The sequence below is a fragment of the Elephas maximus genome, chromosome 22 (assembly GCF_024166365.1).
Source record: "Elephas maximus indicus isolate mEleMax1 chromosome 22, mEleMax1 primary haplotype, whole genome shotgun sequence".
NCBI lineage: Eukaryota > Metazoa > Chordata > Mammalia > Proboscidea > Elephantidae > Elephas > Elephas maximus.
Window position 1 is genome coordinate 45,833,215 of NC_064840.1, and position 25,568 is coordinate 45,858,782.

General features: G+C 45.2%; 1 protein-coding gene across 4 annotated transcripts in view; it reads right to left on the reverse strand.

Annotated features, from left to right (window-relative positions):
- The window catches only part of PTK2B (protein tyrosine kinase 2 beta), a 165,389-nt gene that overhangs the window by 95,106 nt on the left and 44,715 nt on the right, over positions 1–25,568 (reverse strand). The window contains exon 1 of one of the 4 annotated variants that reach the window (XM_049867058.1): positions 22,932–24,514. The exons of the other annotated variants lie outside the window; for them this stretch is intronic. The gene's annotated coding sequence lies outside the window, so the exon portion shown is untranslated. Of the gene's footprint in view, positions 1–22,931; positions 24,515–25,568 lie in introns of those variants that run through there. 4 annotated transcript variants of the gene reach the window in all.

The following is a 25,568-nucleotide window of genomic DNA, read 5'->3' on the forward strand; positions in this document are numbered from 1 at the left end:
ATACACGCACAAAGAATTGGTAATATCAGAGTCACTGGGTGGTGAAAAGAGTTAACATGCTCAGCTGCTAACTGAAAGATTGGAGGTTTGAGTCCACATAGAGGTGCCTCAGAAGTAAGGCCTGGCGATTGAAAACTTAGCCATTAAAAAACTTATGGAACATTAGTGCCTGAGGTCTTAAAAGCTTGCAAGTGGCCATCCAAGGCACAACAATTGGTTTTTATTTGCCTGGAGTAACTGAGGAAGCGGAGTCAGGAATAGGAGGAAATGGAATGTTTGGCTAATTGCCTCCATGAGCAACTCCCTCTTTTGCCATGAGGCCAGAAGAACTCGATGGTGCCCTGCTACCATTAGTGAACATTCTGATCAAAGATTCTACAAGAAGAATCCTGATCAAAAGGGGGGAAATGCAGAACAGGAAGTTCTCATTGGAACCCAGACTTTCTGGAGCCATGGAGGCTGGATGAACCGTTGAAGCTCTTGCCATGAGATCATTTTTAAACTTGAAACCAGAAGCATCTTCTGAAGTCTTCCTAAAACCAAACAATAGTTTAGCTTAACTAGTAAAGAATGTCTGCCTTGAGCATTACGCTCTTTTAAGATCTATCTATACAGAATCAAACTGACAACAGCAACTTGAAAGATTAGACAGGAAATGTAGGGGGCAGTGAGCATATGTTAATAGGGGCGGAACAACTTAGAAAAGGAGGGTGAGAATGACTGCACAACTGGAAGAATGTAATCAGTGTCACTGAATTGTACATGTAGGAACTGTTGGTTTATGTTTTGCTATGTATATTCTCAACAAGAAAAATAAAATAAATTACTAAACAACAACAACAACAAAAACCCTATGATACACAGCTCTACTCTGACATACATGGGGCCAAAATGAGTTGGAGTTGACTTGCTAGCAACTTTTTTTTAACCCAATTATCGGTCTCACTTTTTAAAAGTTAAACTACCCAAGTAAGTCCAGGATCAGATAGTTTGGCTGCCCCTTCCATCTCCAGCGTTCTGAAGCTGCCTTTACATCAAGACCCATTTTCCTCCATTCCACCTGCTCATCTAAAATATTGCCTCTTGCTCCTACTCTTTGCTCTCAAAGAGCACTGTCCTCTGCCCTGAGAACACCACATGAAGCATGGAAGGAAGCCTCAGAGGAGACAGTCATCACCAGCTCTTCAGATCCAGCAGCAGCCAGAATGTCACGAGACGCACATTTTATTTCCACTCTGTCTCTGAGTCACTTCCCCTGGCCATTTCCACATCAACAAAATGGAGAATGATACCTTTCCTATTGCAAAGGCCTGCTGAGTGCAGTCACTTAACTAATTGGAAATGTCATTGTAGTCACAGTAACCTGTGCCTTGTTTCTGGGCAAGGCTAGGCCTCACTGGCTCCCTGCAGCCACCCCTCCCCAGCTCCAGCCTAAGCCCTTTCAGCTCCCACTTCCCGCAGAGCAGGCATTCTGCCCAATTCCAGTGCCACTCTATCCATCGTTTAATTAATCCCTTGCCCTCCTCTCCTAGCATCCCTCCCCATTACCTTGTGAAGGAAGGAACGAAAAAGCTTGTGATTTTCACCAGTTATAATTCAGTGTAATTTCAAAAAGCTTTTATTAAGACTCTCCCACATTTTTTCAGCTCCCTCCTCCACGCTCATTACTCACTCAGGATCTGTCTCTTGTTAGCAGGAGCCAACCAAGAGGCCAGCAGACTTGGGGCTGGCTCTCAGGGGCAGCAGGAGAGTGACAAGGACATGCTTTACCCAGTCCTTCCTGGTTAAAGTACTTCTACTCTCTTACTAGTTCAAGGCCTTTGATCCCTGCAGAGAGCTGTGTTTTTCTCACCTCCTGATAGATCTCTGAGTTCCACTGCTTTCCTGACTCTTCAAAATATCACACTCACTTTGCTTCTTATTTGCCCATTCATGAGTGACTTTTGGCTGGCCTGTTTTTGTCCCTCCCTCCCTTCCACCCTTTTTTCCTTTCCTCCTCCCTCTCTCCCTCCCTCCCTCCCTCCCTCCCTTCCTTTCTTCTTCCTTCCCTTCCTTCTCTTTCTCTCCCTGTCTCTCTCATACTCTCTTGCTAGCTTCTCTTGAGTCAACCCCTGACTCATGGTGACCCCCTGCACAATGAAACAAAATGCCTTCTGGATGGGAGTATGCCCATGAGCATATATAGATTTGACAGAGGCTATTTCTATATATACCTGTATTTGTATGGGCTGCAAATATATCCATGTATATACCAGAGCACACAGAGGGCAAAGTTATGAAAACTTCTTAGCCATAACCAAACACCTTGAGGGACTGGGTCACTGGGCTTGAAGCCTTAGGACCATAGTCTCAGGGTACATCTAGGTCAATTGGCATAACATAGTCGATAAAAACAATGTTCTAAATCCTACTTTGGTAACATCTGAGGTCTTAAAAGCTTGTGAGTGGCCATGTAAGATTCAACTACTGGTCTCTTCCTGTCTGGAGCAAAGAAGAATAGAGAAAATCCAAAGGACTAAGGGGCCACACAAACCACAGCCTCCACTAGCCTAAGACCAGAAGAACTAGATGGTGCCCAGTTACCACTACTGACCACTCTGATCAGGATCACAGTAGAAGGTCCTGGACAGAGTGGGAGAAAAATGTAGAACAAAGTTCAAATTCATAAAAAAGACCAGGCTTACTGGTCTTATAGAGACTGGTGGAACCCCCAAGACTATGGCCCTTAGACACCCTTCAAACCTGGAACAGAGCCCACTCCTGGAGATCACTTTCAACCAAACAAAAGACAGGCCTATACCTGTGAGGAACATGCTCCTCAGAACAATCAACCATACGAGACCAAAAGGAAAGCATTTGCCCAAAAACAAAATTCAGAAAGCAGGAAGGGGCAAGAAAGATGGGCAAATGGAAATGGGGAACCCAGGGAGGAAGTGGATAGATTGCTGTTGTATTCAGGAGATTGCAACTAATGTCATGAAGAAGAATGTTTATACATTGTTGAATGGGAAATTAATTTGCTTTGTAAACCTTAACTTGAACAACAATAAAATGTTCAAAAAAAAAATTGTTGCCTGGTTCTGCTCCATTCCCGGGATTGGTTTTGGATAGGATCATTGTGATCCATAGGGTTTTCATTGGCTAATTTTCTGAAGTAGCTCACCAGGCCTTTCTTCCTAGTCTTAGTCTGGAAGCTCTACTGAAATCTGTTCAGCATCTGTTTTAGTTATATAGTGCTGCTATAATAGAAATACCACAAGTGGATGGCTTTAACAAATGGAAGTTTATTCTCTCACAGCCTAGAGGCTGGATGTCCAAATTCAGGGCACCAGCTCCAGGGGAAGGCTTTCTTTTTCTGCCTGTTCTGGGGGAAGGTCCTTGTCATCAATCTTCCCCTGGTCTAGGAGCTTCTCAGTGCAGGAACTTTGGGTTCAAAGTACGTTCTTCCTTCCTGGTTCTTCATTCTTGGTGCATGAGATCCCTCTGTCTCTCTACTCACTTCTCTTTTATATCTCAAAAGAGATTGACTCAAGACACAACCTAATCTTGTATATTGAGTCCTGCCTCACTAACATAACTGCCTCTAATCCTGCCTCATTAACATCATTGAGGCAGGATTTACAACACAAAGGAAATCACATCAGATGACAGAAAGATGGACAATCACACACTACCGGGAATCATGGCCTAGCCAAGTTGACATTTTTGGGGGGATACAATTCAATCCACAACAGCATCATAGTAACACTCAAGCCTCCACTGACAGATGGGTGGTGGCTGCACATGGGGTGCATTGGTCAGAAATCGAACCCAGGTCTCCTGCATAGAAAATCAAGAATTCTACCTTTTATCAATGCCTTCCTATGTTCCAGGAGGCATGCAGACCCTGAAGTTATGAAGATAAACAGAAGAGGGTCCCTGTCCAGTAGCGACTCACAATTCAGTGAAAAGGAAAAAAGGGTGTTTTTTTGTTTTTTTTTTTTAAAGGCAGCCACAGCATGATATGGGATCTAATAGGGGTGTAAGCATGGTGCTGTAGGATCACAGAAGAGGGCTTGCCTACTGGACCTTGGGGCACCAGGGAAAGTTGACAAAGCAAGATCAGGAAACCGCATGCCAGAGTGATGTAGGGCTGGCGAAGGTGGTAGGCGAATGGTTGTCGGAAAATGAGACTAGGGAAGTGGCAGCATGCTAAGGATACTGAACGTCATCAAAAACAGATTTTCATTTTAACAATATGACTCTGGCCATGCTGTGGAGTGTGAAGCACAGGCGTGAGCTAGAAGCCAACAGAAGTTAGGGTAAGGGCCTGAGCCAGTGCTGGCACATGTTAACGACTGGCTCTCCAGGGGAAAAAGCCTTGAGTTGTGGCATTTGCTGATTTCTGTGGTGCAGATGAGGTCCCTGGGTGGTGCAAAAAGTTAATGAGCTCACTGCCAACTCAACTGTAAAGTCAGAGGCTCCAGTCCACCCAGAGATACCTCAGAAGAAAAGCCTGGCAATCTGCTTCCAAAAATCAGCCACTGAAAACCCCGTTCTACTCTGACACACATGGGGCCGCCATGAGTCAGAGCTGATGCAATGGCAACTGGTTTAGGCTTTCGGTTTTGATGGTGCAAATGCTCCCACCAAGGCTGATCTGCAAGCTACCTACATCATATCACTGAGAACGGACTTTGGGGAGGTGGCGCCATCAGTTCCTGAGTGCTGGCCCCAGCACGCCACTGGTCCAAACAGTGAGAGAGAGCCAGTGAAAAGGAGGACAGATCTCAGGACCACAAGCCCCAAGCCAGTTCTGAACTTTGATGTCTGCCTGGTCCTTGCAATGATATTACCACCCAGTACTTCAAGACGGTGTTTTGCAAGGTACGTGGAAGCACAAAAATATAAGATATGTTTTTTCCTCCAAGGAGCTTCTTTTACTCTTTCAACTGCTATTGTTGTTGTTGTTAGTTGCCATCAAGTCAGCACCAAATCATGACAACCCTACACACCATAGAATGGAACATCATTTGGCCCTGAGCCATTTTCAAGATCATTTGTATGGTCCGGTCCACTGTTGCGGCCACTGTGTATTTTGAGTGCTTTCCAGCCTAGTGAGCTCAACATCCAGGACTACATCAAACGATATTCTGTCAAGATCCATAGGGTTTTCACTGGCTAATTTTTGGAAGTAGATCACCGGGCCATTCTTCCTAGCCTGTCTTAGTCTGGAAGCTTTGTTGAAACCTGTCTACCGTGGGTAACCTTGCTGATATTTGAAATGCCAGTGGAATAGCTTCCAGCATCATAGCAACACGCAAGTCACCACAGTACAACAAACTGATAAATGGGTGGTGGTCTCAACTCCTAAAAAACATAATTTTCAAAAGCAAACCTTGTCATCTTTAACCCTAAATTCTACTCCAACTTTTCCACTTTGAATGATATCAGCTTTTTCCTTCTCTGAGTAGGTTACAAAGTTGGTTGAGTAGGGAAATTTGGTAGTACGATGAATCAGTACTTCAGTTAGGTGTTTGACTGAGTTCTTCTCCATTTTCTTGAGCAGTTAATGAGAAGGCCGGATGATAAGCAGATGGATTCATAACTGGTCAAATGGTTTCTTCCAAAGACTGCCGAACAACTATCCATGTTAATCCGGAGGGGCAACTGTTGTTTTAATTTCCCCTTGGTTCACATTCTTTAATTTGGTATTAACGAGTTTGTGCTTATCAGATAAGAAGCAGGAATTTGAGCAAAGGATTTGGAGAGATTGTGACTTTAACAGCTGACTTAAAAAAGATTGTCTAAATCCCCTAAACAGGCTAGCAAGACCTGCCAAGTTTAACAAAATGAAGCTCGTAAAATGGGATAAATGTGAAGCTCTTCATGTAGGTTAACAAAATAAGCACAAATCTGCACTAGTCTGGGATGAGGAAGATGTGGTTTAGCAGCAGCATGGATTAAAAAAAACGGGGTTTAAGCTAGCTGTAAACTCACTGTTAGTCACTTCATAGTAACATCATTGTAACTGCCAAAAAAGTTAATGCAGTTTTGGGGTTACTAGAAAACCCCTAAAATAAGGATGGGGCTTTTCCCGCAGGGCCCTGCCAGTGGCATCATTAGGGTTGGTGTCACGCAGTATGGCAGCTCATACTCCATAGTCCTCCTTCTGATTAGACCATAGTCCTCCTCCTGAATCAGGCCATACAAAATCCGTAGTAATATTTTTTGTACTAATGTTACTCGTGAATTGTAATTCCTGTACATGACACCTTCTTTCCCTTTACTTACTACTTCATTCTCAAAAAAGTGATTGATAAAGTTTCACAAATACTAATTACCACAATATTGTAGTTAAAACACTAGAATACTTGACAAAATCAGCAACTATAGAAACACCAGCAGCAAAGAAAACAACAGCGTACGCTTGTGGCACGGCAGACAGAACCATGTGATTCAAAGTGTCATTGTAATTGGGTAATAATGACTGCTCCGATTGGAGGGCATTAGAAGGTCCAAAAAGAAAGTTAGCACAGAGTTTTAGCCTTGTAGGTATATTGATACATGTAAGCTGGGCTTCCCAAAAACATTTTTGTTGTTATAACTAACTACCAGGATATTTTTATTAAAAGAAAAAAATTTCAGGTGAAATACTGCACAAAAATTTTATAGGTAGTCATTTTGGTGTCACGCCTTCTGACTGTGTCAGCCAGTGTGGTCCACACCCCCTGCACCCTTGTGACGCCACTGGGCCCTGCACAGACACAATCATACCTACAGTACTGCCAGCCCTTCTGGGCAACGAGGTTTGTGAGACTGTGTTCGAGGAGAGGCAAGTCCACGTCCTGTAGAGACTGCAGCCTCCTAAACCTGAAGGGAGACGAGTCCTGGAAGTGAAGACATGACTGCTAGTTTCAAATGGTTGAAGGGCTGCCTTGTAGAAGATGCATTAGACCCTTCATCCAAACCAAAAAACAAACAAACAAACAAAACAAAACCCTTTGCTGTTGAGTTGATTCCTATTCATAGCCACCCTATAGGACAGAGTAGAACTGCCCTGTAGAGTTTCCACGGAGCGCCTGGTGAATTTGAACTGCTGAGCTTTGGGTTTACAGCTGTAGCACTTAACCACTGTGCCACCAGGGTTTCCACATCCAAGCCAAGTTTTTAAAAAAGCACATCAAAACAGAGAAGAGGGAAGACACCCTTGACAGTCACATATCACCTACTGTGTAGCCCTTTATAAGGAGCCATGGTGGCACAACTGTTAAGCATTTGGCTGCTAACCAAAAAGTTGGCAGCTTGAACCCACCCAGAAGCTCCCCAGGAAAAAGACTTGGAGATCTGCTTCTGTAAAGATTACAGCCTAGGAAACCCTATGGGGTAGTTCTACTCTGTAACACCTGGGGTCACTATGAGTCAGAATCGACTTGAAGGCATCCAACAACAACAACAACATAGCCCTTTATAAAGTGTTTGTACAGTCATTATCTTGCTGCTATCTCCCAAGGTAGATGTCACTCCCATTTTGAGGTTAAGAGAAAGAGAGTGAGCACCAGGCTCACAGAGACAGGACTAGAACTCAGATCACCCGTCTTCATTCAACAAACGCAACGTGTGGCCTAAGTCCCAACAGTGAGCCCACCTACTCCGGGCTTTCTCTCTACACAAGGTAATTTCCATGATGGAAAGGACAGTCCAGGTGAAATCTTGATGATAAAAAGAAAACTCAAAAAAAAAAAAAATTTTTTTAATATAACCAGAAAGTACAATCACAGGCCTAACAGTACAGGTGTTGTCCCTCCTTGTTTATCCCAACACTGAAAACAACACAAAGCATTCTCTTGAACGAGCTTCTCCACCTGCCAGCCTCCTAATCTGCTACTCTTTGCAAACCCAGTAAAACCAAAAACCCACTGCCATCGAGTTGGTTCCGACTCATAGTGACCCTCTGGGACAGAGTAGAATTGCCCGGTAAAGTTTCCAAGGAGCACCTGGCAGATTTGAACTGCCAATCTCTTGGTTAGCAAACCCAGTAGACACTAAAATTTTGCTTTATGTAAACAGATATCAAAACCATTAAACAGGAAGATGCACCCTATCTGTGCACTGCAGCAATCTGCTTTCATCTTCATGTGAATTGGATAGAACAGCAATTTAGATGGCCTATCAAAACAAAACAAAAAAAAATTAAAAAAAAAAATTTTTTTTTTATCAACAAACGGAAACCCTGGTGGCGTAGTGGTTAAGTGCTACAGCTGCTAACCAAAAGGTTGGTGGTTCAAATCCGCCAGGCGCTCCTTGAAAACCCCATGGGATAGTTCTACTCTGTCCTATATGGTCACTACGAGTCTGAATTGACTTGACAGCAGTGGGTATGTTTTTTTTTTTTTTTTGGTCAAGCAAACAGGATGTTACCTGTGTGTGAAAAGACTTGGGAAAATTAAAAATAGATGGAAAAATTCTTGACAGTTAAAAATGCTAACTTAAACAACTTGAAGGTACCACCATAAGCCTGTTAAACAATTCAAGATACCTAAAGAAAATTAATAAAATCTTATGTTTATGGACCTCAAGTGAAATAGACACAGCTATCAATCGATTGAGAGCTGGTTTTCTGAAGAATGAGCTTGCTAAATACAAAACAACTCACATTTTTAATCTGGTCACCCAACTTAGGAAATATACCCCAAATATCTAAGGGAGTGGGATTTGTGACATTGCACAAAGCTGTTCATAGCTGTACTATTTTTAATAGTGAAAATCAGTACAAGATGCTCAGGGGAATATCTAAACAACATCAATAGTAAACTCCAGGATAAAAATGTTTATTATGGTGATACACGAAAACATTTATATAAAAAATGTTTTTCGTTTACTTAGATTCTATGGGTTATTTCAATTCACTTCCAAATAAATTATATAGATAGATAGATATTATCTCCTGAAATTTGTCTATATATATATATATGTGTATATATAGATATAAATTTCTTAAGCAAAATTGGAAATAGATTGCTATTATTTGCAGCCTAGACAACCTGGGTAAAAAACCACAGGCAGAGAATGGAATTTACATACTGATTATAACTACATAAAAACATACCTACATTTAGAATTGCATAAAGTTAAAAGATCTTAAGTTCTCTTACTATTATACAGGTTAAATATATAATAGAAACACGTCAAACATATTCCACGACGACAAAACCTGGTTCTGGTTCCCGTGCTTCTGCCTCTAGCCCCTCCTCCAGCACAGTGTTAATCTCCTCGTAGCCTACAGAGTGGCCAAACCTCTAACCACAAGGTTCAAGAGAGCAGATGGTGGTGTTGCTGTTCGCAATTGAGTTGATGTGGACTCATAGCAACCCTGTAGGACGCAGTAGAACTGCCCTGTAGGGTTTCCAAGACTGAAATCTTTACGGAAACAGATCACCAGGTCTTTTCTCCCACAGAGCGGCAAGCGAACCACTGATCTTTCAGTTAGCAGCCAAACCCTTAACCATTGTGGTACCAGGACTCTGACGGCAGACAGCCCCCTGAAATCTAGATTCCCGGATGCTACCAAAACCCTCAGGACGGGGGTAAGCAGGTTAAAGAGGTATCTCAGTGAAGTCGGGCAAAAGAACCCTGTTACTACAGAAAATTATTCTGAACTCCAAATGGTCCTGCAAGAGACCAGAGTGTCTGGCATGCCTCGGGGTCCTTTGTCGCATTGTGACCTCGTGTCTGCTCTGAGATCCTGAGAAATGTTCAGTTCCCCTTCTCCCCTTCTCCACACCTGCCTCAGACATGTTACTTCTGAGAAATAACAGCAGTTACACTTACAGAGTGCTACCAAGCTAGACCCTGGGCCTAGTGTGATCTCATTTCATCCTAATAACAAACCTAAAAGTAGGTACTGTTATCACCCCATCTCACAGATAAGACAACTGAGGCTGAGATATATTAAACATCTCACAGCCAGTAGGGAAGAGGCTGTGATTGAATGGCAGCTGCAGTGGCTCTAGGGCGTGGGCCCCTTACCACCCCCTCACGCAGGAATCAAGAGCCCAGGATGCCACTGAAGGAAGCCTCCTCCTATAAACACCCCACAGGGAAATGTTCTTTGAGGCTCTGGGTTTTGATGGTGAGAAGAATGAACCATTAGATCTGAAACAAAGCCTCAAATAGCAGTTGGTTCCATGGGATCTGCACCCTAGCAGCAGGCATATTGGAATCATATTTATAAAGATCCAAGCCTAAGCCTTACCCGTGACCAACTGAATGGGGCCTCTGGGAGTGGGGCCCAGTCATCTCTATTTTTTGATAGCATCCCAGGTGATTCTGATATGCACATGGTGATGGTGGATTGCTGCTGGTTGGGGACTCATCGCACCACTGAGAAACTGAGGGAGAAAGTGAAACTCAGAGAAATGGGTGGGCTCTCAGCTGGAGCACAGGTCTCCTGACTCTCAGGGCCACTCTCCCCCCGCTGACAGGGGCATGGCGCACCAGCGCTGGGTTCCCAAAACCAAAACTGTTGCCATTCGGTCTGATTCATAGTGACCCTACATGACAGAGTAGAACTGCCCCATAGGGTTTCCAAGGAGTGGCTAATGGATTTGAACTGCCCACTTTTTGATGAGCAACCGAAAACTTACTTAACCACTGTGCCACCAGGGCTCCAGCTGGACAGGTCCGAGGGAGTTACAATTCTTAAATGCAGGACCTTCCTGTGCATTTCTGGATCTCTTCTTTCAGGGTACATTAGTGGTTTCTGTTTTAGTTTCTTGTAGTTACCCAAACCCTTTATTGAAATGAGCAGAAGGAGAAGAAACAAGTGGTTTCAATAATTCAGAGCTCAGAAAATGTTGGGGCGGGGGGAGTGGTGGGGAATTTGATCTTTTAAACCTCCAGCCACGGTAATTCCAAGGCAGGGAAACTCTAAGTCCAGTGGCAAGAAATCCCCCAGCTCTAACAATCCTCCTAACTACTACTAAAATGTAGCTGGCGTTTTTTTTCCCCCAGTTAAAAAACAAAAATGGCAGGTGGCGGAGACCCACTGAAAAATTCTTGAGCATGAAAAGTAACAAAATGACTGTTACCCTTTTCAAAAGAGCTATGGAAGAATCTTAATGGACCCAAAATCAGACATACAAACTTAGAACCAGGTAGCCAGTACTGGGCAGGGCCTTAGGGCCCCGTGTAGCTCACAATTTGAGTAGCAAAACCCCTGAAAATAGAAGTTGATAGGCAGAAAGCTCAGCAATGTTCATCAAAAGAAAAACAAACAAAAATGCACATTGCTTTCCCCACTGTTCTTTGACCTCAGCTGGGTACGGAGCCTTACTCAAAACTTCTTGCCTGTTGTAAAACGGAACTGATAAGGAGACAGCTTAGGCATATGCAATTAAAGTGACATAAAAACCCCAAGGCTTGTATATATATTCTCTATACAAATATGCTCCCATGGTTACAACTTAGTATATGTTCAGAACGGAAGAGGACATAGAGAAATTAAAACAGTTGTAGTAGAAGGTGATTCAGTTTTCCCTTTTAATGTTTGTTTGGTTTTAATGAGAAATACTTCTAAAGAATCACTCTGGTTATTTCTTTAGATACATTGGACCTGAGCCTGAAAATAATGAGGACCCTACCATCTGCCCCCAGCCCCAAACACTTATATTCCCTACACAGCCAAGTTGGGGATACACAAACTCATTCATTGCCCTCGAGTCGATTTCGACTCGTAGTGGACAGAGTACTCAGAATCACTGAGATTAGTTTCTACAAAAATCGTGAATCCAGCTCCCCCAAGTTGTATATAAGTCTATGTTTGGCATAATGTTCCCCAGACTCTTTCTTTAGCTGTTCTTTAACTGAGGTCTCCGAAGCACACAGGAAATCAGCAACCAACTTTTCCACAGCTTCGCCGCAGACATGCCCCACCTGTAAAAATGGTGTGGCGGTAGCAAGAGACCTCCTCCTCTCACTTCACAAGGGGAAGGAGAGAGAAACATTATCAGCATCAGCAGCCCTAGGCTGACTGCTATGAGGTGGGGGTCAAACACACCTCCACTCTCAGCCTTTTTACCAATTCTGACACCAGTCATCCCTCCCATGGGACTCTACTTCTCTGCTGGGTTTGCTAATTTGTTGCAATGGCCACCCAGAACTCACAGATAATACTCATGATTATGGGGTTTCTTAGGGAAGTAACAGGTTACAATTCAGGGTCAGGAAGGACTCAGGATACAGTTCTTCGGTCAGGACAGCTTCTCTGTTGTGCCCACAAGCAGTCCTTTCTCTGGCCCTGAGCCCCTTGATTTCTTGGGCCAGCCCAGCCTCTGATCTGCTTGGGCAAGTATTACGAAGCAATTTAGCTCCTCCAATAAGTGCCTGGAGTTACCTCACTCCACCAGCAAAGCTTGGCCTGAAGGTTTCCGGCTCTCTACCTCCATGGGTCGGCAAACCTAGCTCCACCAACAAGTACCCAGAGGCACCCCACTCCACCAGAAAGACTGCTGCCCAAAGGTGTTCAACTCTCTCGTTCCATGGGTTGGCATGCCTCCTGTAACCACTTTGCTCTGTGGGCTGGGAAGCCCACTTCACCGTCTCATGCTGGTCTCCTGGTTCTGTTGCTGCCATTTCTCTGCTGCTGCTTCTTGTCATCTTGCACTGTCTCCAGTGTTACAGTTTTCTCTCTCTCTGTCTCCTGGGTCTAGGAGGGACCCAGGGTCCAAAGGTCCGAAGAATGCACTCCATTTCTATCTCTTCTTAGTGGTAGTGAGGTCCCCCCTTTCTGCCTCTGGAATGGCTCATTTTAAGCCTAATGGGATGGCTAAATTGACCAATCCCCTCATTAAGGTTCCATATACCTTATTTGCATGGTCCTACCCCCAGGAGGGTATCATGCACCTTATTTGCATTATTAGCAAGTTGTTCAATCCCCTTAGTGGGCCACAGCACCCTATCTACATAGCCCCACACAATCATTTGATGGTAGTTACAAGAGCATGGCTAGAAAGTCCATATAAAAGTGATCCATCACAAAGCAGAGAGAGCGGAACCCAGACAGACTGCCTTGTGACAGACAGACTGAAGGACTGAACTACCTCACTGCTGATCATCAGCCTCCTTGGTGTGAATAAAAATGTAGAGGTGGGAGCAAGCAGAAAGAGGTAAGAGGGGAGTGTGGGGCTTACGTCCATATTCAGGTTTTCAAGAGACCCAAAAAGAACCAAGTTCTACTTCTCTCATTCAGTTGACTGGGAATTTTCAGGTTACCACACACACAAAAGTTATAAGATTTTAAATTCTTTTGGACTGGATCAACTTTAATCCTAGTTGATCAACTTAAATCTGTGACAACTTTGGGCAAGTCACCTCACTTGTCTGGGCCTTAGTTTCCTCATATAAAGTGAGAAGATTAGGTGAGAGAAACATTTTTCCAACAAAGTCTTGAGCAGGAATATTTCAAAACTGTTAAAAGTGGTATACTGGTTTCTGAGGAGATTTAATTCTTTGTCGTTTCATTAAAAAACGCTTCAATGTTTGCAGAATCCCCAAAACACTTTGCCGTGTTTAAACTCAGAATGAAGCTACTGGGCTAGATGAGATGATTTCCAAAGTGCGCTCTTGGATCTAATATTCTCGAATCTAAAATCCTTTGCCCCAAGGAGAGGTTCTAGTTTGTTTAGGGAGAGATGAGAGAACTGAGTAAGAAATATGAAGCAGGGGAAAATAGTTGGAAAGAAAGAAAAAGAATTTGGGATGTTGGTAAGGGAGGAAAAATAGCAAATAGGACTGTTCTCATTAATACTGAGAACCAGAGCTGAAGGGGGCTTAAAGATGATCTATTTTTATCCCTTTTGTTTTCCAGATGAGGAAACTGAGGGCTCCAGAGACATTAAGTGACTCCCAAACACACAAAATGAATCTTGATTATAGGCAACAGAGCGGGACCCCTTTTATGGGGTAGAACAACAGGACTGAAAGGCCTGAGGATTAATTTATCAGGAGGCCCCTCTTACTCAAAGTAAATAACCATTGTGGGTGCCAGAGCCCAATGGATCACTTACTACGTGGATGATGCCAGACAGGTACAGAGAAAGAGGCTATCCATGTCTTCCAGAACCTTCCCCACTTGCACCCAGCTCTTCCCTAGAAACTGAGGCCTCAGGCCACTGCCCCCTCCATGACTTTTACCCTGCCCTACCCACCTTGGACTGCTCTCCTGGGACAGGCTTTTTCTAGCCTGGGCCAGTGTGCTCCCCTCCCCAGAAGCAGGGTCTACATTTAAATGATGACTTGTCCCTGGGTGGTGCAAATGGTTAACACACTCAGCTGCTAACGAAAAGGTTGCAGTTTTAAGTCCACCCAGAGGTGCCTCAGAAGAAAGGCCTGGCAATCTATATCTGAAAAACCAGCCATTGAAAACCCTTGGAGCGCAGTTCTACTCTGATACATGGGGTAGCCATGAGTCAGCATCAATTCTACCACCACAACTATTTTGTTTTGTTTTGCTTTTTAATGTAAATACTCTTTCTTCCTTCATGCAACACACCTGACCTTTCTCACCCCTTCTCTCTTTGGGGGTGGTGCTGCCCCACTTTACAGGGTAGGGGACCCTGGCTCAGAAAGTTTAAGCAGCTGAGTTAAGACTCACACAGCAGGAGGCAGAAGCAGGACTGGAACCTCTTGACCCCATTGCCAATTAATCTTGCTCCCTCCAAAGATGGAATTCCTGGTGAGAGAAGTTCACCCACACTGGGCGGTGTTATAAGCACATATTTGGAGGTCTGTGTGGCCCAGTCAAGTCACTGGGCAAGTCGTGTAACCCCCCTCAACCTCAGTGTGCTCTTCCAGAAGACGTGGGCATTTAATACTACCTTCCCCTGAAACTGCTGTGAAGACGAACTACAATAACATATGTGAGAACACTTGGTAAACTACAAACCTCCAGTGCAGGTGTTGGTAATGATAACAAATCCTCTGTGTTCCTCTGATTCCTTCAAGCTTCTATACAAACATTTCAATGACAGGGATTCCTTCTTGTCAAAAACAACTCTGTCATTCCATTTTGGGACCATTTTAAGTAGTACTAGAGAAATCTTCCCTATAGTGTGTAAAAGAGTATCTCTATAACTTCTGTGCCCAGGTGCTAGCTTTGCTTCTGGGGCTACCAAGCATGAGCCGTGTCCTCGTCCCGCTTTGCACTGCCAGCCTGCTGGTGCTAAAAGCAGGACTGTAGAGAGACATGGGGGGCTGGGGAGTCCACAAATCATTCCATACCAGGACCACCTGCTCCTCGTACACATTTTAATCCCAACCTCATGAAGTCCATGAAAATCAGTTTGGACGAGATATGTCAACATCAGAGGCAGTCACTAGAAGCTTCCACAGTGATTCAGCTCCTTGGAGGGGCAACAGCAATGGCAACAGAAGAGCAGTTAATCCTCCTTGGTCCTGCCTGAATCGGCCCTACAGCTCCCTGCTCTCTGGTTCTAGGTCTTAGGCTCTTGGGATTTTAGAGCTGACAGGGCTTTGAGGGTCACACCCCCTGGATCTTCTCCTACCAGATGTGGCTCCTGTCTGATGCTTGGTCCACTCTGAACTCTGGTCTCTGCTCATCCTTGAGTTGAGGCAGCAGCCACAGCCCTCTTTGGTTCCTGTTGCACCTACTGAGCAGGCTGACCTCCCACTCACAGGTTCTATTCTCAGCTGTCAACGTTGCCATCACCATTGCCATCACTTGTCAAGTGCCTAATTGCATGTGGCTTCGTGCCAGGTGACAGGAACAAAAAATCACAGAACACAGGCTAGCCTGCTCACTGCTATGGCCCACAGCCCTTCAGGGAACAAACAGGTCATACAGGCCAAATACTAAACCAAGACATAAATGGCTACAGAGCACTTATGTGTAGCTCAGGTTCACCAAAGGGTGGGAAACAAGGCCAAGTGCATAACTGGGGAGGAAGAAAGAGGCCCACCATGGAAGAGGCTTTCAGGGAAGAGGACGGAACATACATCAGGAGGCAGACACCTGGGTTCTGGTTCCCACATCTTTACCACCTAGTAGCTTGTGACCTTAAAGTCATTTTGGTTCTCTAGACCTCCACTGCCTCTGCTGTAAAGTAGTAATACTTTACCCACATGGTCTAGCCCAGGCAATGAGAATACTGTAGCATTTAGAGTAGGAAGGGGTCTCAGAGATCATCCAGTCTGGAGATTTCTAAAACTTGGATGCTGCTCAGGGTTGGGGTCGGAGGGGTGGGGGGGAGGGGTGGGGGGAAGAGGAAGAAGAATTGTTAAAAATGCCAATGGCCTACTCTAGATCTTCCAGTCAGAATGAACACATAGGGCAAAGGAACCTTTATTTGAATACAAAATTATGATGCAGCAAGTTGGGGATCACTGAATCACAGATGATAAGATTGGTGGCCAGACCAAAAACCAAATTCCTTGCCATCAAGTGGATTCCAACTCATAGCAACCCTATAGGACAGAGTAGAACTGCCCCATAGGATTTCCAAGGAACAGCTAGTGGATTTGAACTGCTGACCTTTTGGTTGGCAGCCAAGCTCTTAACCACTTCACCACCAGGGCTCCTTGGTGGCCAGAGAGGGAAAATAACCTGCTGAAGTCACACTCTTGGTTCAAGGCAAAGCTGGAACTTGAACTGAGGTCTCCTAATCCCAGGCTTCATTCAGCTATAAGACCTCAGATTTAAGGGCTCCCTAGGAGTCCCTGGGTGGTCAACAGTTAAGTGCTTGAGTATTAGCCAAAAGGTGGTGGTTCAAAGCCACCCAGAGGCACCTCAGGAGACAGGCCTGGGTATCTGCATATGAAAGGTCAGTCACAGCCTTGAAAACCCTACAGAGCAGTTCTACTCTGCACACATGGGGTCACCATAAGTCGGAGTTGATTCAATGGCAACTATCAAAAATGACATGCATCCCTATGCATCTAAGAGTGTGGGGAGTCAGGAGAGCTCGCTGATCAGTCCCAGACTGCACTGCTGACCCACATCATCCTACTGCCTCCGGGAATCACAGATGCTGCAGGCCTAGAGGTATTTCAGATATTCTTAGGGTGCTCAAATCCACACTATTCTAGTTTGGGTAGATTCTCGGACACCTTTGTTGCTCCTGCCAACACATTCAAACGTCACAGAGTAGCAGAAAAGGCACTGGGTTCCAGGCCCTGTGCTGCAGCTAACCATGAGACTTTGACCAAATCGGTTGACTTCTTTGGGTCTAGGGTACCCTCTGTACAAAGAGTGGGTAAAACTGGACTCTCTCAGGTGTCTTCAGTCTGGGATTAGTTGTCTGATTTATAGCAGCTCAGGGCTTTTTTTTTTCAGGGCTAGTAGGTTATTTAGGTATCATCTAGTCCAGTTTCCCACCTGGCATACTTTGATCCCTTCAGCCCTTGGGGACTAGGCAGGGCCAGCCATGGCCTGAACTTCCGAATTGTGCATAGGTCTCCAGTTTGCCACAGTTTACCTCCAGTGTGCTGTAGAAATATTCTCATTGCCTTTGTGTACCAGAACATGAAAAACTTTTGAGGCCAACAATCCAGTCAACCTCCACTCTAATAATCAAATCCCCTCTGCAACCTGCCACTGCCTGCCTCTCCAGCCTGTCTGATCCCCTAGGTCAACGGCGCCTTACTGCCTTAGGAACTGGTCCTTTCTACTTTCAAAGAGCTCTAATTAGGAGACCAGTCTGCATTGTGCTTACTGCAAACCTGTCTTCTCACAGCTGTTGGTCGCTGGTTGGACTTCTGCCCTCTGGGGACATACAGAATCGGTTCAATCCCTCTTAGATATGACATCACTCTAGCTTTGTAAAAGCAGTTCTGGATTCCCCAGAGACTTTTTTTCCCCAGTCTAAACGCTCCCAGTTCCTTCATTGTGCCTCAGAAATTAACACTCATGTTTGTTCACTGTCCTTGTGGTTCTTGAGCGTTCTACCCCAAGGCTCACCTCTGAGGGTCTCACCTGCCTCAGACATAAAGGAGGAAACAGAAAGGCGGAGCTGCTGGTCTGGTGTCAGCCACTTGCCCAAGGTCAGTTCTCCAAGTAATTTGGTACTTTCCTAGTTGGGATGAAAAGAGGCCTGGTGGCCCAGTGGTTAAAGCATTTAACTGCTAACCAAAAGGTCAGCAGTTCAAGTTCATCACCAGCTCCATGGGAGAAAGATGTGGCAGTCTGCTTCCATAAAGCTTTCCTTGGAAACCCTCTGGGGCAGTTCTACTCTGTCTTACAGGGTCGCTATGACTTGACGGCACAGTTAATGTTGGTTAATTAGTTTCAGGGAACAGAGCATTCCCACCACCACCACCAACACCCAAGGCCCCTCCCAAGACAAAGAGCTATGAAAGGAGTATGGCTACAGTAGATACTTTAAGACAGCAGCTCATGATGGAACTAGTCCACAAGACAGCTGACGTGTGCTTTGAACACAGTCTTACACTGCCGTCCCCCCTCTGCTCTCACAGAGAGAACATAGCATGTTGTCAGCTTGGACTCTCCTCTGGGTGCAGGGGAGAGGTCCCTGAGGTTCATGTGGGGTATCTTTCTCCTAAAGCTGAGGCAGCAGTACATACATGAGTGGGTATGTCAGGCAAGGGTGCTGGAGGCCAAGCTGACCTGGACAGCCAGTACTCTGACTAAGGGGAGCAGTCTCAGCTCAGATTCAGCTGACAGTTGCCATGTGAGAATGAAGGCTCCATCTAACCACTTCTAGTTTTTCATAAGAAGCTGGAAATCTAGATTTTTAATGTGAAATCTCCTGATTTTTGAAATGTGGGCTCAAACTTACAAAACAGATTGTAAACAAACAAAAACGCGTCTTGGGATTGGATCAGGCCCCAAGACCGCGAGTTTGCATCCTCTATCTCAAACTTGGCCAGGGATACCCTCCTCTTTGGGACAGAGTGGTTGTCCAGCAGGGGATGCAGATGCCTTCAGTGCTTCTCCAAGTCTTTCTCAGATACAACATCTTCTAACCACCAGTCTTCTTAACCAAAAAAGAGCTATATCTCTAAGGAAGAGGCTGAAGATTTTATCACATGAAAATGCCTTTTTCTGGTTCTCTGTCTAACCATTCATACCATATTTCTAATGTTGAACGTAATAACAATAATAACTACCATTTATCAAGCACTTTTTATGTGCCAGGCATGGTGTTGAGTAATATACATATACATTCTCCTTCAGTCCACATAGCACTTGTCCCTCTACCAGGACACATGAGAGCTACAATAACAGGGGCCATATTAGTCCTTCCCACCTGGACCAGTAGATACTCAATAAATACGTGTTGAGTTAAGGAATGAATCGGCCTTTAAAGTAGACAGTGTCAATATCCCCATATTACAGATGAGGAAATGGAATATCAGAGACCCTAAATATCCAGCCCTAGGTCACAGGGCTTAGAAATGGCGGAGCTGAGACTTACTCCCAAGTTCACTAAACTTCAGAATCCATGGTCTTGATCCTACACCACCTCCCAGTCTGCACACAGAGCCAAGCCCCAGTGTCTAGACATTCAAACTTTCTCAGCCAACAAAAATGAGTGTTGCTCATCCACAGCTCAGCAAGCCCTGAGACCAACAGATCTGCTACTGAGCCATCCACTGAGGTTTCGAAGACTAATTTGGGAGTCTAACCACATTTTCATCTTTAAAAATAAAAAAAAAAACTCGAGAGGAAGTCCACTGCAGGGGCTGTAGAATGCCTGCTTTTCTCAAAGCTGCCTCTGGTAACGGAAGAGATCTGCAAGTGTGGCCCCCATGCTAAGAAGGCAGACCGCAAAGAGAAGTGGGGCTGACCACTCTTGGCCCTGGAGGGGAGGATTGTGAGGCAATTCAACCAGTTTCTAGAAACTACCACCTGCTGACGTTCTGCTTTGCTCTTTAACCCAGGTGAGCCAAGCTGCACAGAGGGCAGGCAGATAAAGGACTGGTGGTGAGATGAAACTAGGCACAATTCACAAAAGGGAAAATTAAATACCAAGCATAGGAGAGGGGCAAAACAGGGAAAAGGGCAAAGACAGGCTCCAGGCTAAAATAGGGATGGGAAGGCTTGAACTGTTGTGGATACACTGTCAGACCCACTTGCAGTACCAGTGGACTAGTTGCCTTCATGTTGATTCTAACTCATGGTGACCACACAAGTGTGTCAGAGTAGAACTATGCTCCATAAGGCTTTCAATGGCTGATTTTTCAGAATTAGATCACCAGGCCTTTCTTCCAAGAAACATTCTGGTTAGCAGCTGAGCACATTAACTGTTTGTGCCACCCAGGGACCCCAGATGGTGTAAGCGGAGATTATTAATAACTTTGCTCCAGATGTAGGTATACATACAAGGTTTTTCAGTTGTTCCTTAATGACAAGACCCTCGCATCCCCACGTATCCAGAAAGTATCCTTGACTTCCCTGCTCCCTCTTGGAAGCCATTTAGGTCCAAAAATACACTGGATATGGTACATCTGCTTTGTTCAATATAAACAATAGTCTTATTTCTCCTTCTGTCCCTTGCAGCATCAAACTCCCATTTCCATAATTTCAATACAACATAGAAATTCTGATAAAGACATTGTAAGGCACAAGGAAAACTGCACGGTCAGGGTTTGCAGCTCCTGCCTTAACTCAAGTAGCTCTGAGACTCTGAGTGAGGGCTGTCCTTGCTGCGGCCTCGGCAGCACCACTTAAGCACATGGGGGTTAGACCAGTTCTTACATTCTCTGACTTAAATCCTTAATATGTGAGCCCCTCTGTGTTACCTGATGCTGAGTTCTTTCCAGGGAGGAACTCCCAGAGCCCCCAAGCCTAGCTCAGGGCCTGGCCATAGCAGGCCCCAGTACATGCCTCTGAAGGGGTTCTGCAATTACACGGTGGTAGTAGGAAAGCTAGAGGGAAGGAGGTGTGGTGGATGGAGCAGTAGGACACAGCCTTCAAACAGAGGGAAGTGGAGGTTGGAAAACACTGGAAAGACGGGGGCATAAAGAGATGATATTTCTTTCTCTTTTTATTGCAATATCACAGCTCTGTTTATTCTGAGAAGCAACCAGCTGCAGCTCCAAAATAGATGTGCTGAGAAACGCCTCTAATGACAGAGAATGCTTCTGAGGGGACGAAGAAGAGGCTGGAGAAGGGAGACACTCCTGGGTGCTCTGCCCCTCCCACCCATCCTCCTCGCCTCCCAGCCTGAGGCAATAATGGTTCTTTCCAGGGCCTCGGGGCAGGTGACAGCTGACCCCCGATGTGTTCACTCTTCGCTGACAGGAGTTCCACCACCAGGTATGGTGGATGTCTTTCCTCTCCCAGCTTATTCTCAAGCAGCTTTCCAGGGAGCAACAGAGATGATGGGGGGACCTGATGGAACCAGAAGATTTGTTAAGCGTCTGTGTTAAGAGTTTGTGTGTGTCCTTCTTTTGGTTCATGGATGTGCAGTGGTCAAGGGTGGGGAGGGTGGAGAGAGAAGCAGAGAGAGCAGTACATTTGGGGAAAGAGCTGTTCCCTCCCTTACCTTCCTCTGAAACAACCTGACTACCCAAAGTGAGCATTGGCTCTGATACAAGCCACTAGACTATCATCCACTCACCCCTCAGCAGAGTGAAAGGTTGGTCCTGGGCTACCTAGCTACCACCTATCTGTCAGTCTGTAGTATTGTGGTGCCTTACATGTTGTTATGGTGCTGAAAGATATGCCACCAGTATTTCAAATATTAGCAGGGTCATCCATGTTGAACAGGTTTCAGCGGAGCTTCCAGACCAAGACAGGCTAGGAAGAAAGGCCTGGTAATGTACTTCCAAAAATTAGCCAGTGAAAATCCTATGTATCACAAGAGAACGTCATCCAATATAGTGCTGGAAGGTGAGCTCCGTAGGTTGGAAGGTACTCAAGATATATAGCAGCCCAAACAATGGTACAGAGCATATCAACGATTGTGAAGACGGCAGAGGACCGAGCAATGTTCATTTCTGTTGTATATGGGTCGAGTCCGACTTGACAGCAACTGACAACAAGGCTACTTGGGGATTGGTAATATGGCAGGGTAGGTTTTGGCTCTCAGAGAGATCAATCCTATTCCAAGCAGGCCCAGCCTGGGCCTGATTCCACCCTGTCCTATCAGTTTGGATTCTCTTTGTTTCCACACCAATGCCCACTGCACTTGCAGGGATGGATCTGGGGTGATCCAGGCGGAGAGAAAAATCTTTCCTGGAGGTCTACAGTCTGCCTTGCAGCCTACCGGATACTTGGTTGAGAATGGACTGGTGGACAGGCCCAAATACATGCATACCTGGTTTGCTCAATCCCTCACCATCCTCAGCAGGACTACATGGATCCAGGGATTTTCCAGGACATAATTTAAGGACTTTTTGCTTAATTTCCCAGAATGTCAGGCCTCTCAGCTGCCTGCCTACCCCCATCCCCACCAAAGGGATTTCTCAGGCAGAGCCAGGCTGCACTCAAAGCCAGGAGGGCCACTTGACTTAGGCCTCACAGGATAAAGGACCTCAAATTTAAAATCTGTCATTTTCAAATGTGTCCATTCATGCAGCCAGTGTATGTGTGTTCATATATGTGTTTAAAACCATTAATTCGTGAAAATAAACATTTAAAATAGACGATAAAGTTTGCTGCTCTGTGTTGATATTTCTTCATCATTTTTTTTTTTTTTAATCCAGGGAGCCTCAAATAATGCAAGAGGCCCAGACTTCTCTAGAACTTTAGAGGCCATGTTCTCTGGTACCTTCTCTCTCCTCAAACAGAAGATTCAAATACTAGGTAAGCCAGGGTACAGCCCTCTCCTCCCATCCTGTACACTTTTCTCCATCCAATTCTCTGTTTCTTAGGTCGCCTAGGTCGCTACTCACCACTACTCTCCACACACTTCTCCCTGCTCCTTCCTCTGCTCCACACACACTCACAGACACAAACGTCCCCTACATACCTGGAGCTGAGTCTCAGACCTGGCAGACTCCTCTCCCAGCCCCCATTCTATGTGCTCGGAGGTTTCAAATGGAACTTCCTGCCTTGCTCAGAGATACAGGCTAGGTCATAGAAATTTGCATATTGCAAAGACTGACCTGAACAGGAACTCTGCTCAGGAAATATCTTCCCACAAGCAGGAGGTTGGGGTGGGGGAAGCAGAAGGCTAGAAGTTTGCTGCCATTCCCAAATGCCTGTTCTGATCCTGGCCTGGAACTAACTCTCCAGGATTCATGGTAAACTGAATTAGGCAAAGGCCTACCACCACCAGACCCTGGACACTCAAATCTAGAAGGTGTATGTTCCCTGGGGAAGTTGTTCTGTTCACATGAGAAAGAAACTAGTTAGCATAAAGCCTATAAAGTTGGGAACAAGGGGGTAAAGGGGGGTGCAGGATGGGAGGCATAAGCAGAGATAAATTAGTCAAAGGCCCGGCTCTGAGAGAAGTTGACAGCCTCCCCCGGGCGAAGGCGATGAGTACTGACACCAAAACCAGTTGCCATGGAGTCAACTCTGACTCATCGTGACCCCACGTGTGATAGAGTAGCATGTGCTCCACAGGATTTTCAATGGTTAATTTTTGTATTGCTAGGTCTTTCTTCAAAGGTGCCTCTGGCTGGGCTCGAACCTCCAACCTTTGGTTAGCAGCCAAGCACATTAAGCACTACTTGTTTAAACTACACAGGGACTCCCAGTAGAACAGTAGGAGGTTGAGGTTGAGCTGGGTGGGTGGGTGTGAGGAATCTGTCTGCAGGGAGGTTGGACTCATTCCTGGGACAGGATGAGATGGAGCCCCTCCTCAGATTTTCTAGGCTGCAGTTTATTCTGTCACCCCAAGACCCAGGTTTTTCCAGGCACTACTTGCCTCTTCGGGTCTCAGGTTTCCCGTGGATCACATGGAGTGAATTATCAGGTGGGTCATCGTCCTATTTGAAAAGGAAGCTGAGGAGCTTCACTGGAGAGTGGCCAGGAAGAAGGGATGAAGGGGGTGGCGTCGGGGCTGACTGCCAGAGCTCTGGGAAAAAGTGTGAGGTATTGTCAGCGTTCTTGTTGGGACCCTTTCTCCTCAGGACTGCTAAGTCTGAAGTTCCTCGTTATCTTAGCTCACATCTGAATCCTCTCAGACTCAGTTTTGTGGCTTTTGACAAGAAGATAACATTTTAACAACTAGCTGGAACATTCCCCATTACTAGGATCATCCCAGAGCTTTCTAGTTTTAAAATGTACACCTTTTGCCTTCTAAGAGAAGACACGTTGTTGTTAGCTGCTGTCAAGTCAGTTCCCAACTCATGGCGACCTCTTGTCCAATAAAACAAAACGCTGCTTGGTCCTGTGCCCTCTCCATGATTGGCTGTGGATCAGACCATTGTGCTCCATAGGGTTTTCACTGGCTGATTTTCAGAAGTAGGTCACCAGGTCTTTCTTCTTACTTCATCTTAGTCTGGAAGTTTTGCTGAAAAACCGTTCAGCATCATAGCAACATGCAATCCTCTACTGAGTTAAGTGGTGGCTGCACAGGAGGTGCATTGGCCAGGAATCTAAGCCAGGTCTCTGGTATAAAAGGTGAGAATTCTACCACTGAACCACCAATGCCCCCAGGAGAAGACATACCAAAAACAAACAACCAAACCCATTGCTGTCAAGTCAATTCCAACTCATAGCAACCCTGTAAAGAAAAGGACAGAGTAAAACTGCCTATAGGGTTTCCAAGGCTATAATGTTTATGGAAATAGACTGCCACATCTTTCTCCTGAGGAGCAGCTGGTGGGCTCAAACTGCAAACCTTTGGGTAGCAGCCAAATGCTTAACTATTGCACCATCAGGGCTCCTGGAGAAGACATAGGTTATTAATAATAATAGCTTTAAACTAATGAACATATACTGGGTATTTTTAATGTTCCCATTACAAATATTAACTCATTTAATCATTAAAAAAAAGCAAGGATGTTGGTACTATTATTATCCTGGCAAGTTACATATGGGGAAACTGAGGCATACCAAGATTAAACAACTTTCTCAATGTCACAGAGCTAGGAAATTGCAGATTTGGCTCCCATTTCCTTAACCATCGCACCATACCGTCCTTCAAGGACACAAACTGAACTTTCTCACCTTACAGAGAAAAGCAGTGGAGGCTTCAGCAGGCCTCTGTTCTTGCTAAATTGTTTCTTTTCCCTTAGAAAAGATACGCTGTACTGTGCCAAGGTTAAGTTATCTGTGCAGCTGCTTTCCCAGGGTCTCCTGCCCTCCCTCAGTCTAGGGCAGTCATTCAGCTGAACTCCGGGAACTGTGATTATCATCAGTTCAACAAACATTGAGTACCTACCATGATGGGGAGGGATGACAAAATAAAGCACGGTTTGATCAAGGAACTTAAAACAAGAGGAGGAGACAGACATATTTAGAGAATAATAATAGGAGGCAAAATGTGGTGAGTGCTACAACATAGATACAAATGAAATTATACACAGGGAGCAGCAAAAGAGAAAGAAGTTAATTTTACCTGATTGGTAAGGGCAGTATCTGAGCCCTGCCTTCAAAGATGGATAGATACGCAGCCAGGAGGAGGTGGCCAGGGAAGGTTGTCAGCCAAACTTAG